Source organism: Dunckerocampus dactyliophorus, chromosome 1, assembly GCF_027744805.1.
Source record: "Dunckerocampus dactyliophorus isolate RoL2022-P2 chromosome 1, RoL_Ddac_1.1, whole genome shotgun sequence".
Lineage (NCBI taxonomy): Eukaryota > Metazoa > Chordata > Actinopteri > Syngnathiformes > Syngnathidae > Dunckerocampus > Dunckerocampus dactyliophorus.
Window position 1 is genome coordinate 28,896,423 of NC_072819.1, and position 12,844 is coordinate 28,909,266.

General features: G+C 39.2%; 1 long non-coding RNA gene across 1 annotated transcript; it reads left to right on the forward strand.

The window, feature by feature from the left end:
* The first annotated feature begins 861 nt into the window (after positions 1 to 861).
* Positions 862 to 12,228, forward strand: LOC129189678 (uncharacterized). Its single transcript, XR_008572844.1, has 3 exons — positions 862 to 918; positions 9,344 to 9,460; positions 11,376 to 12,228. It is a non-coding gene; the product is annotated as an uncharacterized LOC129189678 (long non-coding RNA).
* The last annotated feature ends 616 nt before the right edge of the window (positions 12,229 to 12,844 follow it).

The window sequence follows — 12,844 nt, forward strand, 5'->3', positions numbered from 1 at the left end:
GTCGAAAGTATTTTATCGTTTCATTTCATCCACAATGATGTTCTGGGCGCCCAGAGTGGGAAAGTGTAATAACACCAGCTTGTTGTTGTCGTGTAGACAAGCAAACTGCTACTTTCTGAAAATGATGACGTCACTGCCCCCGTCACCATCACGTGACCTGAAGTGAGAGCTGCAGACACAACAACATAGTATCTGAATATTCTGACTGGCATGATTCACCCCTGTTGGCATTCTCTTGATATTTTTTTGTCTTATTCTCCAAAATGACTTGCAGGAATGTGCGTGCATTCTTCTATAGTTTTGGTATCACGTGGTCCTGTCTGAGTGTCTGTTTACAGTGCCACAGGTAGGTGTGCCTTATGTATTACATCGTTTACACCCAGTGATCCGATTATTTTTCAACCCGGAAAAAAAATCCCAGGAGCGTTTCCATGTGGACAGGGCCTCAGCTGTACTCTTTCGTCCAGTGCATTTAACCCTCGAGGTTCTGCCTCTTTGATTGATTTGATTCTATATCTGTTGCAGTCGTTTTAAGGCCAATTGTATGAGACCTGGCCAGATTATTTGTTTTATTATTATTTGGAAACTGTGAAGACCCCCTCTATTTGTAATATTTATAACGACATCTCAGTACATTAAAATATCATGCAAAAGTTATTTGATTTCAGGAGACAACGAGACCAATTAAAGGCTCGGGAAGTTTATGCAGTTTATTTAAGTTAAAGTGTCAGTTAAATTTTATTAGAATTTTATGAAATGCTGAATTTGGGGTTACATGAATAAAACAATTAGCGCCTAACACTCACATTTACAAGCGCATCTGAACGCCTCATAGCACAGAGCACACAGTCATAGCAGAAAGAAGGAAGGAGACATGGCATGAAGTTCTTCATTGCTCTGTGTGAGATATATGAATAAGTAAGTCTGATGGTTATGTTGTGTATTAATCCTGAAGGTTTAACTTATATGGTTATGAGCTTTGGGTAGTGACCGAAAGGACAAGATCGCGGGTACAATCTGCCGAAATGAGTTTTTAGGGTGGCTGGGTTCTCCCTTAGAGCGAATTACTTACTATAAAATTAATTAACCAGTTAATCATGTTTAATATTTCAATTTAATGACATGTAAAAATGGTTTATGTTTTTTAAGTGTGCAGCAGTACAAGTAAAATGTCTGAAGTTTGGGAACCACTGCCATAGGGGGTACACGAATAGAAATTTAAAACGGCCTGACTACATTAGCGCCAAACACTGAGATTTACGTAATGTACTCGATGCCTCGTGAACAGCCACAGCGCAGGCAGTAGCTAAGTACATTGCAGAAGAAAGGTGACAACACGAAGTTGTTCCTTGTTGTGTGTGCGTTAGATGAACAAACAAGTACGTTTGATGACGACGTGTGCTTTGAAAGTCTTTCATCTTGACCATTTTTCAAGACCATTGATATTGTGTGCTAAATGAAAGCTGGTCTTCTTCTTCATGGTGCTGTGACTAATTAGTTTTCTGAGCTGTATGAGCCTGTCATGTGTTTGTTGACTGGATGCACTGACTATGTTGGAAAGCCCCCAAGAAGAGTCTTCTTCAAGACTTGCGGTCGTTTTGTTTGGCGGTCCTTGAACACACCATGTGCGATGCAGATTGAGACTTATGTGTATGACTTTCTCCGACGCTGCACAGACAGACGTGTGTCTTCTGTTCTTCCTTTCACCTCGTCCTTGTTCACAAATGTTAATGCTGTGAGTAAATGTCACAGAGGTGAGCTTTAATAATGTCAGCTGTGTGCTGCTGTGCATTTTTGCTTGGTGCATAATCTCATGCTATATGCTCATATGTCCATTTGGCTCAGTAATGGACATATCACAAATGGACATATCGTGAGATTTTATGTAAGTCTCAATTTGCGTCACATATGGTGTGTTCAAGGACCGCCGACAAAACGACCGCAACACCCGAAGAAGACACATTATTCATGAAAGCGTACATTTCCTTACACGCACAAAACTGGAGGCTTTCTATCAACAAACAAATGACTCACAAAACACACTAATTAGCCACAGCACCATGTAAGAAGACCAGCTCTCATTTAGCACACAATAATGATCTTAGGAAATCTTCCAAGATGAAACACTTTTAATGCACAACGTCATCATCCAACGTACTTATTTGTTCATCTAATGTACACACAACAATGAACAACGTCATGCTGTCACCTTTCTTCTGCACTGTAACACCTATCTAATACCTGAGCTGTGGCTGCTCACATGAAGTGTTCGTGTACGTTACGTAAATCTCATTTTTTGGAGCTAATGTAGTCAAGCAGTTTTAAATTTTTATTCACATACCCCCTATGGCAATACTACTTTGACAACCCAGGGAATAAAACACATAAAAATACTAAGAGGTGAAGCAAATATTCTTTGGTGAACTATTCAACATCAGCTGGTGATCTACTGCTAGCATACGAGCTAGCTGTTGGAGACCCTGTGATAGCATCGCTGTCTAAAGGTGTACACACTGCATGTTTCTGTTGCAGAACTTCGACACCCAACGAGTGTTTTGAAGACAAGCCATAAGTATTGTAATGATAACAAGAGAGCAATATTTTTAAGTGACACTTTCAAAAAGTAAGCTGTGATTGCTGAACGTAGATCGTAGCTCGCCGTGGGACAAAAACGAGTAAGCTAGATGCCGCTAGCCAGGCACGTAAACAAAAATGCCAGAAAGTGGAATGAGATTGAAACGTGAGCGATCACACACGCTAGCATAGATAGCTGTCATCAATTGACTACACATTTTATGGGTTATTGTTCATTCTCCCGATAATATGAAACAAAGTGAAAGTCAACACAACACGTGTCACGTATCTGGTCACATGCGCAAGTACCAGCAAGGCACACAGGCGATTCAGGTACACGCTTATCAAAATAAAGTGCCGTGAAATATTTTTATGATATTTTAAATCAGGGGTGTCCAAACCTTTTCCACTTAAGGCCGCATACTAAAAAATCAAAAGATACAGGGTCCGCTTTTCCTTTTTTTTTTTTTTTTTTTTAAACCAACCTAAACAAAATATTTAATATAATATTTACAATTATAAAATATATTTATTCATTTAATCAGTGACAAAGCCTGTTATTATTATTTTAAACTCTTTCTCCTTCCATTACTTTTTAAATCGTTTTCAAACTAATTGTGGTCAATATGTGAGTAAATATAAGCCCTATGGGTATCTACTATATAGCATTTATATCCATTCATACAATATATTACTTGTTGTACAACTCATTTTTAAGGTGTGGCAGCTTTTGTTTTGTAGTGACGCACAGCCACAATCAATTACATGCAGTGGAAACCCTGCAATCTAATGATGTATGATGAAGAGCTATATTAAAAAGTCTCCCTTTACAAAGGTATCACTAGCAGTTGTGTATATTTTGGTTTCCTTGGTTAGGTCACAAGTACAGTCACACCACTGCAAACTACAACCACAATAATAAACACATTGCTAAGTGAATACCTCTCTTGACAGTGAAGAATATTTTTAACATTAAATTGTGTTGTGTAAGTACACTGTAAGTGTCAGGAGTCTGGCACTTTAGCTTTCAGGAGTGCTCATTTTAAAAAGCCCTCAAGCCTTTTAAAGGAATACTGCACTTTTTAAAATTTATTTTGCCCATCATCTACAATCCTTATGTGAGACATGAACACATCTTTCTCTTCTCTGTGCGTTCTAAAAAGACAGCTCATTACTACATGTAATGGGACACACCTATGTCGGCTACGAAGACTGCTATTAAAACACATGCAAAAACCTCAAACAATGTTTTATGGTTCTATATACATGTTGTAACCATGTAGTAACAGGTACATTCATGATAACAAGTAATACTTGCAGTATTTTGCCCTATTTTGGTCCTTTTAAGCAGGGTGCATTGATTTCACATAGCAACACAGAAATGATTGCCTACACCTAACATTAACTTTTCCAAAATCAAAAACAAAAATACAGCAGAAATAGCAGCAGCTCCCATATGTAGCGTTACCTTTTGGTAGTGGCTTGAGGCACTGTGAGCGGGTGCTGACGCGCTGCGGCAGAGTGTGTGGTGGAGCTAGTCGCTAGCCGGTGTGGTGCGGTAAGGAGTCAGTGCGCCAGTAACGTAATTCGATCGTCTTAACAATGTTAATAATAATAATAACAATGTGGCTTTAGCTTGGTTAATATGCAACTCACATTAAATGGAGCGCAGTTTGCGCTTTTTTGAGTTTTTTTCAGAAGGCTTTATAGGCGGAATAAGTGTTTCCCATTACGTGCATTTTTAGCTGTGTCATTTTAGCTGTTTTTGTATGATTACAACGTGCAGACAATAGACATACGTGTTCATGTCTCACATAAGGTTTGTGGATGATGGGCAAAATTCCCAAAAAAGTGCAGTTTTCCTTAAACCTCTCTCTCGACATGCTCACCATTTCATTTTGGGATAGTTGTGAGAACACTCTCAAGCCCCAGCTGATCGTTGTAATATATGATGCTCTTCTGCAAGCTGTTGGGCACCACCGGTCACCACGGTGCTGGAACCCTTTTTAATCAACCAGAACCCACTGTGAAATCCTGTGTCCTACCAGGCTCCCCACCTACCAAAACTAAGCATTTCTCCTCAGCAACCCCAAAGTGACAGCTAGTATTTAGTAATATCATGCAGCAATTTCGACTATAATGTACCGGCTGACAGCGCTGACCTCTGTGCCCGCTTCTAAAGTTATATTACAACACAGCGGGGGCTCTGGGAGAGTTGTGGAGAAGGCTGGAGAATTGTTTGCAGGCTCTCAATACAAGCTGGCATTTTCACATGCTTGAGTGGGGGTAGACATGTTTTTTTCCCCCTTAGGTCTCCCCAGCTTCATTCTTGTTACAAAAGTAAGAAAACAAAATAGTGTTGGCAGCTTTGTAATTAGAATATAACAGTGTGCTTCCATTTTCTATATCGCTCCATATGGAAAAGATATATATAACTGTGAATCTGTAAAAGTTTGTAACTCTTTTGTTTGAAACTTGTATGTAATGCATCAGACAGAGATCCTTAGTAGATTTGTACAAAATTATAAGAACAATATATGATAAATGATTAACTTGTATGAAAACAATGCAAAAGTGGCCACTTTTAAAGAGTTCATCATATGAGCTTGTTAGCTTCCATTGTCACGACCGAGTGGTGGCAATTCAAGAGAGATGGGGAGGGTTTTGGAGCTAATCCAATCGAATAGTTACAGTTACAGTTAATAGTTACTTTTATTGCAAATGTTGATCAAAACTGAAGGAGAACGTCAACGTCAAGATCGCAGGAGGGTTTGAAGGGGTAGGATCGAGCCAGTGTAGCCTAAATGCAGCAGCATAATCCAGGCTTTTTTAGTGTTAAAAATATTTTTATGGGTGTTTCAATTACTCGACTTTATTTGGTCGTCAAGAAACGTAACCCCCACGAATTGTTGCTATCTAGTATGTAGCAATATAAGGGGCAAAGCCTCCATTTTTCCAGCGTAAAAAATGCCTTCTTATACCACAGGATGGTAATCGAGTGGCCAATTAAGGAGCTTTTAGGTATTTTTGTTTTAAAATTGTCTTAATGTAAACAGCCCCCCCTGGTTGGGACCCAAAATCTGCATCACTTTATACTGGGTGATGGCAAAGGGTCTTTTGAATTGTGTATAAATGAACTTATAAATTAACCTCCAATGTGTTCTCTGTACTATCAGTTGTAAAGTATACATTGATGTAATTGCAATATGTGATGCATTTTACTTAGACAAAACCATGATTTTAATTTGAGTCTTGAGCTAAAAAAAAAAGGGGGGGGTGGGAGGGGTGACCTGATTTAAGGGCTTAACAACTTATATTATTCATTATTTTGAGGGTGTACCCTCACTTGCTGTTGTCAGCTACCATAGGCTCCAGCTCACTTGTAACTATGAACAGGAATCTAAATGAAAAATATCTATATTATCCTTATACTGCTGTGATGTAAATCTCCCCATTGTGTGCGAAATAACAAACAATCTTATATTATCATTGTGCATGCTTATAATGCATATACTAACCTACTAAAGAGGCAAGATGATGCCACCTCTGTTTTGTCAAAACGAACCAGTTCTCCATCCTGCTCCCCTTCTGCTGCATTGTGTTCCTCAAAGTTTGATATCACAAAGAGTGTGCTACTTTACCATTCCTAAATGCACTGCAATGGCACACACTGCACTCACTTCACCCATTCTAACACCAGTCGCCACTACAAGGACTGATTATTGTGCAGAGTGAAAGGGTCGGGGCCCTGAGAGGTTGTGGGCGCTGACAGCATCGGTAATGACGGCCTCTGACCGTTTGCTTTTGTTGTGCCTCGTTAAACAAGAGTGAACACATCAGCCAATACTACTTAACAGCCTTTCTGTTATGGCAACCAACAAGCAAATAAGCTTCAACTTGCCTCTTGTTACTAAGCTCTCCATTTGGCCCATAGCATCACACAAGTGAAGAGTCTCTTTCTCACTTGGAGTGCTGCACTCCCTGAGAGCCAGACGAGCACTCGTCTGGGACCAGTTGTATTGTCTCGTGAAAACTTCAGGCCTCCATGCAAATTCTTCCACTGTCTCTGTGGGCAGAAGCCAGCATTGACTGACTGGTTCGTGTTAATTTAGTTGCCTTTCAGTCCTTCTAGACATCCATGAAAAAGGAGTTAAGTGTCAATCTAAGAATTTTCCATTCAGCTTGGAAGCGACATGTCATTAACAAATGTGGTGCCACAATTAACTAGCTGTGGGTAAATAAATCAAGGAGGTAGACCCCGCAGTTTACCTCACAATTGAGGCACGATTGTCAGCTTTTGATAACCCACTGCAGTAAGTGGTTTTATAGGAGCGACACTGTGGGTGATCCACACCAACAGGAAGAAAACAACCTGCAGTGAGCGGGAGGAAATATAAGGCAGTTGCACCGCAAATGGGTCAAACGGCGGTTGTCTCTTGAGTTCTGAGAGCATGCCTGTAAACTCTCACAGTCATTGTGCCCAAAGGGGATGAACACCAGCCAACTGAGTCATATAAAGAGTGCAACCTGGGTACAGCACAGGAAGACAGCCATTGAATGATCAAGTTAAATTAAAGTAAGTTTAAAAAGTAAGGTTAGTAGGTTACTTTGTAAGCACTTTTCATACTGTACTTCTACACCTCAACTAAATACAACCTCAATAATAAACATATTAAATCAATACCTCTTTTCAATTGAAGGTCCCAAATTATTTTATTTTTCATTTCATTTTTTCATTTCTGTCGCTGATTGATGGATGGTCGGCAGAGCTCCGGGCTTTATTCTAAGATTTGTAGTAAAGCCTGTTTTTTATTTTCCTTTTTTTTTTTTTTACAAAGCTGTCCACCGTGAAGAAAAAGAGAAAGCAAGGATATGTTCAAAGGAACAGACATCTTTAAAAAATAAAAATAAAAAAAATAAAAATTCAGGACTAAACTGATGGAATGTTGTGTTTCTGTAAAAGGAGTCAATTTATGGAACAATCTCAATAAAGAAACTAAAGAATCCAAGTCAGACATCAAATTTAAAAGAATGGTTAAAGCTAGAACGTTGAGGAAATATGTTAGTTATGTTTGATTGTCATACCATGGTCATTTCTATTGTGGGGAATGGCATTGGTTGAGTTGTAATTGAGGAATTGAGGAGCTGTGTAACCGCCTGTGAGGGTATTCTGCGAAGCGAGTTTAGTGGGTTAGCAAGCTGTGTTGAGTGGAAACCTGGACTTGCATGTTCAGTGAAAGTAGCTCTCTTTTAAAGCTTCTGTATCGCCATGGTAACTTAGGCTAAGCTCATAGCCTGCTCGGGACCATGTTATGTCCAGGCTTTCACCTTAAAATCAGCTATGAAAGTTCCACTGTTCCACTGTTTAACTAATTCGGAGATGGCGTCACCATTTATTTAGAACCTACGAGGTTCCCGAGGGGACATGGAAAAAAACATTTTTAAAAAGAGCATTTCCTGCTGATATCCATCTATAAGTGAGATAGATTTTCAGCCGAGGAAATACGCTAGATATGCTCACGCGAGCACCAGAAATAAAATGCAATATGAAATGTGAATTATTAATGTTAGCAGATATACTGTAAAGTCACAGGAGTCCTTGCGTGAGTGCTGAGCCTGTTAGTCTTCTTATATTACAATATTTGCTAGAGGAATAAGCACTCTGAGGCATCAATCAACTGCATTAAAACACTTGTTTTATGATAAAAAGGAAGGAAAAAAACACGCACACGCAAAACACTGCTATCTAGTGGTCACAACGAGATACAGCAGATTCAAATATTTAATTAACTTAAATAATCAAAAACGAAAGTTGTTGCTCCAATTAATTTATTTTTTAAATGGATAAGTGCAGTGTTGAGTGATGATAAATGAAAAGACTAGTGGGTATAGTTTTTATAATAATCAGTGTCAACTTGCACATTTACACGCTGCATGCTGGCATGCCAGCAGTCCTCCCTCGCTGTCTTGGCGGCGACAGTGTTGCTTTTAGCACTCATAATCTTTTGGGAACTCCTCATAACGCTCCATAATAATTCCGTACTCATTTTTTGTAAAATACACTGGCTGGGATCGCTTCACTTTTCAGAGGAAGTAGAAAAACGCCCTCTTAAATGTAAACGCGCACTTCGCACAAAGCCGACTTGACAAAGTACATTGATAACCGCCGTCGCGGGACCAATTAAGTCTGATTGCGGATGTTGGGTTTTGTCGAGTTGCATCTTGAGCACAAAGCCGGGGTTTGTGAAGCCACTTTCAGCGTATACCCGCTGTGTGGCCGAATTTTGGGGGAAAAAAGGGGCATAGACAATAAGACTTGTCTTGTTTCTGCTCCCCTTCATTCTGGATTGAGTGTTTGTGTTTATGTTATATTGTTGTTTTTTACTGAAATAAATGTTTTCAATAATAAAAAACCCAGAAGTTTAAAAACAACCCTTTGAGCTACTCTTCTCTCAAAAGTGGAGCAAAAAATTGAGATATGTGACAGATTTTTCTCACATTTGGTGCTCATAAATAGGCTCTGGAGAAACACATTACTGTTGGGACATCATTAAAAAAAATTATTTTGCGAAATAGGAGACCTTTAAAGGATCATTTATTTTCCTGAAGTGGGGCAGTGACCCACCAGATTCAGCAGACTGAGCCATAGTGAAAAAAGGTTGCCAGTGCTTGTTGGGAACCTGCCTCACTTTTAGTATTGTGGTTGCTTTTGAAACTTTTGACGGTTCTTATTGTTATGATGATGACACTTTGAATATGTGTTTACCAGGACGTCGTCCACCTGAGAGCTGTGTTCCTAAAGAGAGGTCAAAGGGTTGTTGTGTGTGATCAGTGGTGAATGGACAGCTACCAGCAGCACTCATGTGTGTCACGACGCACGCAGGAGGTGAGTGACAGCGTCGCGACATGTGATTGGCCGTATAGGACTTCCTATTGTTCGCCTTGTTCCCTGATAACCCGACTGACCCAGGCTCAAGGAAGGAAGGCCTTCATTCAGTTTGTGGTGTCACTCCTTTTGTTTTGAGATAACTTATTAACCTGTCAAGTCCAGCCAGAGAAGAATGATTTGTCTCATGGCTCACCGTATGGTTAACCCAGAGTAAACAGGAGTCCGTCTGCACAGAAGAATAGGAGGGCATTCTTGAGTTGAAGTTTCAAGTCAACATACTTTGGTGAAAAAATAGAGAATTCTAAAGTCAATAAACCCAATGAACACCAAAAATTAGACAAATACACACAAAAGAACTTGAGGAAATGAGATACTTGGAAAATGAGGTATTGTGACAATCAGGTAGTAGCCCAAAAACAAAAGTTGTAAAGTCGTGGCTAAACATTTTTGACAGGACCTCAAATTGTTTTTCACTAACTTTGCTGCTTTTATAAATAATATTTTCATGTAGTTCTCTATAATTTATTGAAAAACTTTACCAACAATTAACAATAACAATCATAAATCATCCATCCATTTTGTATAATCCTTGTACTATAGGGTCGCGGATATGCTGCAGCTTATTCCAGCTGTTTTCGGGCGAGCAATATTAAATCAATAATAAATAGTAAATCAACAATAATAAATCCAAAAGGCCGCACAGTAGCCAGGTGGTTAGCAGGTTGGCCACACAGTCAGGAGATCAGGAAGATCTGGGTTCGAATCTCCATTGGGCATCTCTGTGTGGAGTTTGCATGTTCTCCCCGTGCGTGCGTGGGTTTTCTCCGGGTACACCGGCTTCCTTCCACATGTCCAAAAACATGCATGTTAGGTTAACTGGCGATTGTAAATTGTCCATAGGTATGAATGTGAGTGTGAATGGTGGTTTGTCTATATGTGCCCTGCGATTGGCTGGCGACCAGTCCAGGGTGTACCACGCCTATCGTCCAAAGTCGAGTGAGGATTAAGCGGCATAGAAAATATATGAATGAATAAATCCAAAAGTAAAGTCATGGCAAAATGTTTTTGACAGGGCTTCAAATTGTTTTTCACTAACTTTGCTGCCTTTCTGATATTTCTCTATAATTTATTGAAAAACAGTACCAATCATTGTCAATAATAAACCCAATTTGCACAAAAAGCCAATATTTACTTTGTTGACCTTCTGCAGTTTGCTGAAGTATAGCATATGAAGTATAGTATATGTAAAGATGGCGCTGGAGGTACATTATGTAAATAATAAATATCATTAAGCAGTGGGAACGGTTACGGTTTAATTTATTACAAACATGCATACAGTTTATATTGAACGCTTCATGTTACAGTTACAGGAAGAGTCTCTGACAATGTGTCTATGTATTGTAGAACAATTTCAGCATAATGCCACGTAAGTCAAATATGTAATTGTATACACTGCATACATTTAAGAACAACTCCTCGAAGAGGAGATGCTGCATAGTGGTAAACATAGCGCTTACATTGAAAGTTTGTGACTAAAATATAGTTTTATGCATTTTATTTACATAAAGCACAGCATTTTTGAATTCCAGTTTTGTAATACAGACCTTTGCTTGTTAATTGAGTTTAAAACCTTGACACAGTCTGATACGCAAGGCCTCAAAGTAACTGCAAATCACATTTAAAGCATGTTAGCTTGCCATTTAACCCACCTCGTGTAGCTTACAGGCCTGTTTGCGGTCAGACAGACAGAAAAAGGCGAGTTAGACAGGGTCAATGCTCACCTCGGGCTCAGACGTGTGACAAAGCGTCATGCATCTGCAGAGCTTTACAATCACTGCAACTGTTCTACTTCAAGGGATGAAGCAGTGAAAATGGGCTTAAACTGTTTATTTTTTTGTTTTTTTCATTGCAGTAAGGACAGCTCAAGGTCAGGTCATCTCAAGGCCGGAGGCCCAAGGGAGGAATTTCAATCCACCGTCTTCTTAAAAATACACCATGCAACTAATATGAAATGATGCACTTGTATACTTGATGATTATGTGGAAGAAAGCAGTGGAGGCTGATGCAAGCGCAGCGCCGAGGTTATGTTTTTGCCAGCATTTGTCCGTTTGTCTGCCTGTTTGTTTGTTTGTTTTCAAAATAACTTGAAAAGTCCTGAATTGATTTGGATGAAATTTTCAGGAATTGTCAGAAATGGGATATGGAATAACTGATTAAATTTTGGGGGTGAGCCGAATCACCGTCTATATCCAGGAATGTTTTTAAATGATTCTTTAACATTGCGACATAGGGCCACTTTCGGCATTTGTGCATGGAAATGGTCAGAGCCCTTGGAAAAAAATACAGGACAAGTTACCAACAGGTTCTACAAAATAAGACTGATCCAAAAAATGTAGTATTATTTTGGTGTGAATCACAATATGCGGGGAACTATGGCGCTTGGCGGAGATCTGCGCTCTCTGAGTGCTCTTCTAGTTCCGTTCTGTTTTCTGCTGCTTTTACGTTCCTCCTTATGCACACCTGGCGCTAATTTGTGTTCTGATTATTTAGTTCAGCCGGTGGCATCTTCCGTTGTTGGAGCATTACGTTTGTTTCGTGCCTACTATGCATGTTCCTTGCTTGTGAATGCATGTGTATGTCACGTGCCTTCTGCAAGTTTCCCTTTTCTGCTCTGCTTTTGAGTATTATTAAAGACTTTTACCAGCACTGGGTTCCCATCTCTGCATCTTGGGGTTACAACCAACACTAGAACGTGACGCATAACAAATAATAATTATGGCTGTCAAATGATTACAATTTTTAACCAGATTAATCATGGTTTTCAAATTAATTAATCATGATTAATCCCCATTTACAATTCTGTCTGAAATATGACCATTTTACTGTATTTTATTGAAAGAAAGATAAATGACAGGACAGAATTTTATATATATATATATATATTTGTATGTATTAACAGCTCCAAATGAACTCCAAATTTAAATGAAGCTAAAAGATAGCACACACATCTGAAAATCTATTTATGTTAACACCAGTTTCTTTAATGGTAGCAGAACATTTGAATCACACTAACCGTGTTATTATGAGCAATGAGGAGTTGCGTTCAAAGACACCACGTCATTTAAACTGAATTAACCTGTTTTGAGTGTATTTCCGAGCACACGTAAATGCAGCAAATTGTACTTCCACAATGAGTTACAATGTGAACGGTAAGGATATCCACTTATTGTTTTTCTTTGTATTTCTGTTTATTTAGACCACACATACAGTACACACATAATAAAGACGTGATGTTCAGAGTGTCCGTGAATGCATCTCCCGTTCGTCTAGTGACAATAAGGAAGCGTCGTTGCCAGGATGGAGGGATGAGAGACGTGTTTG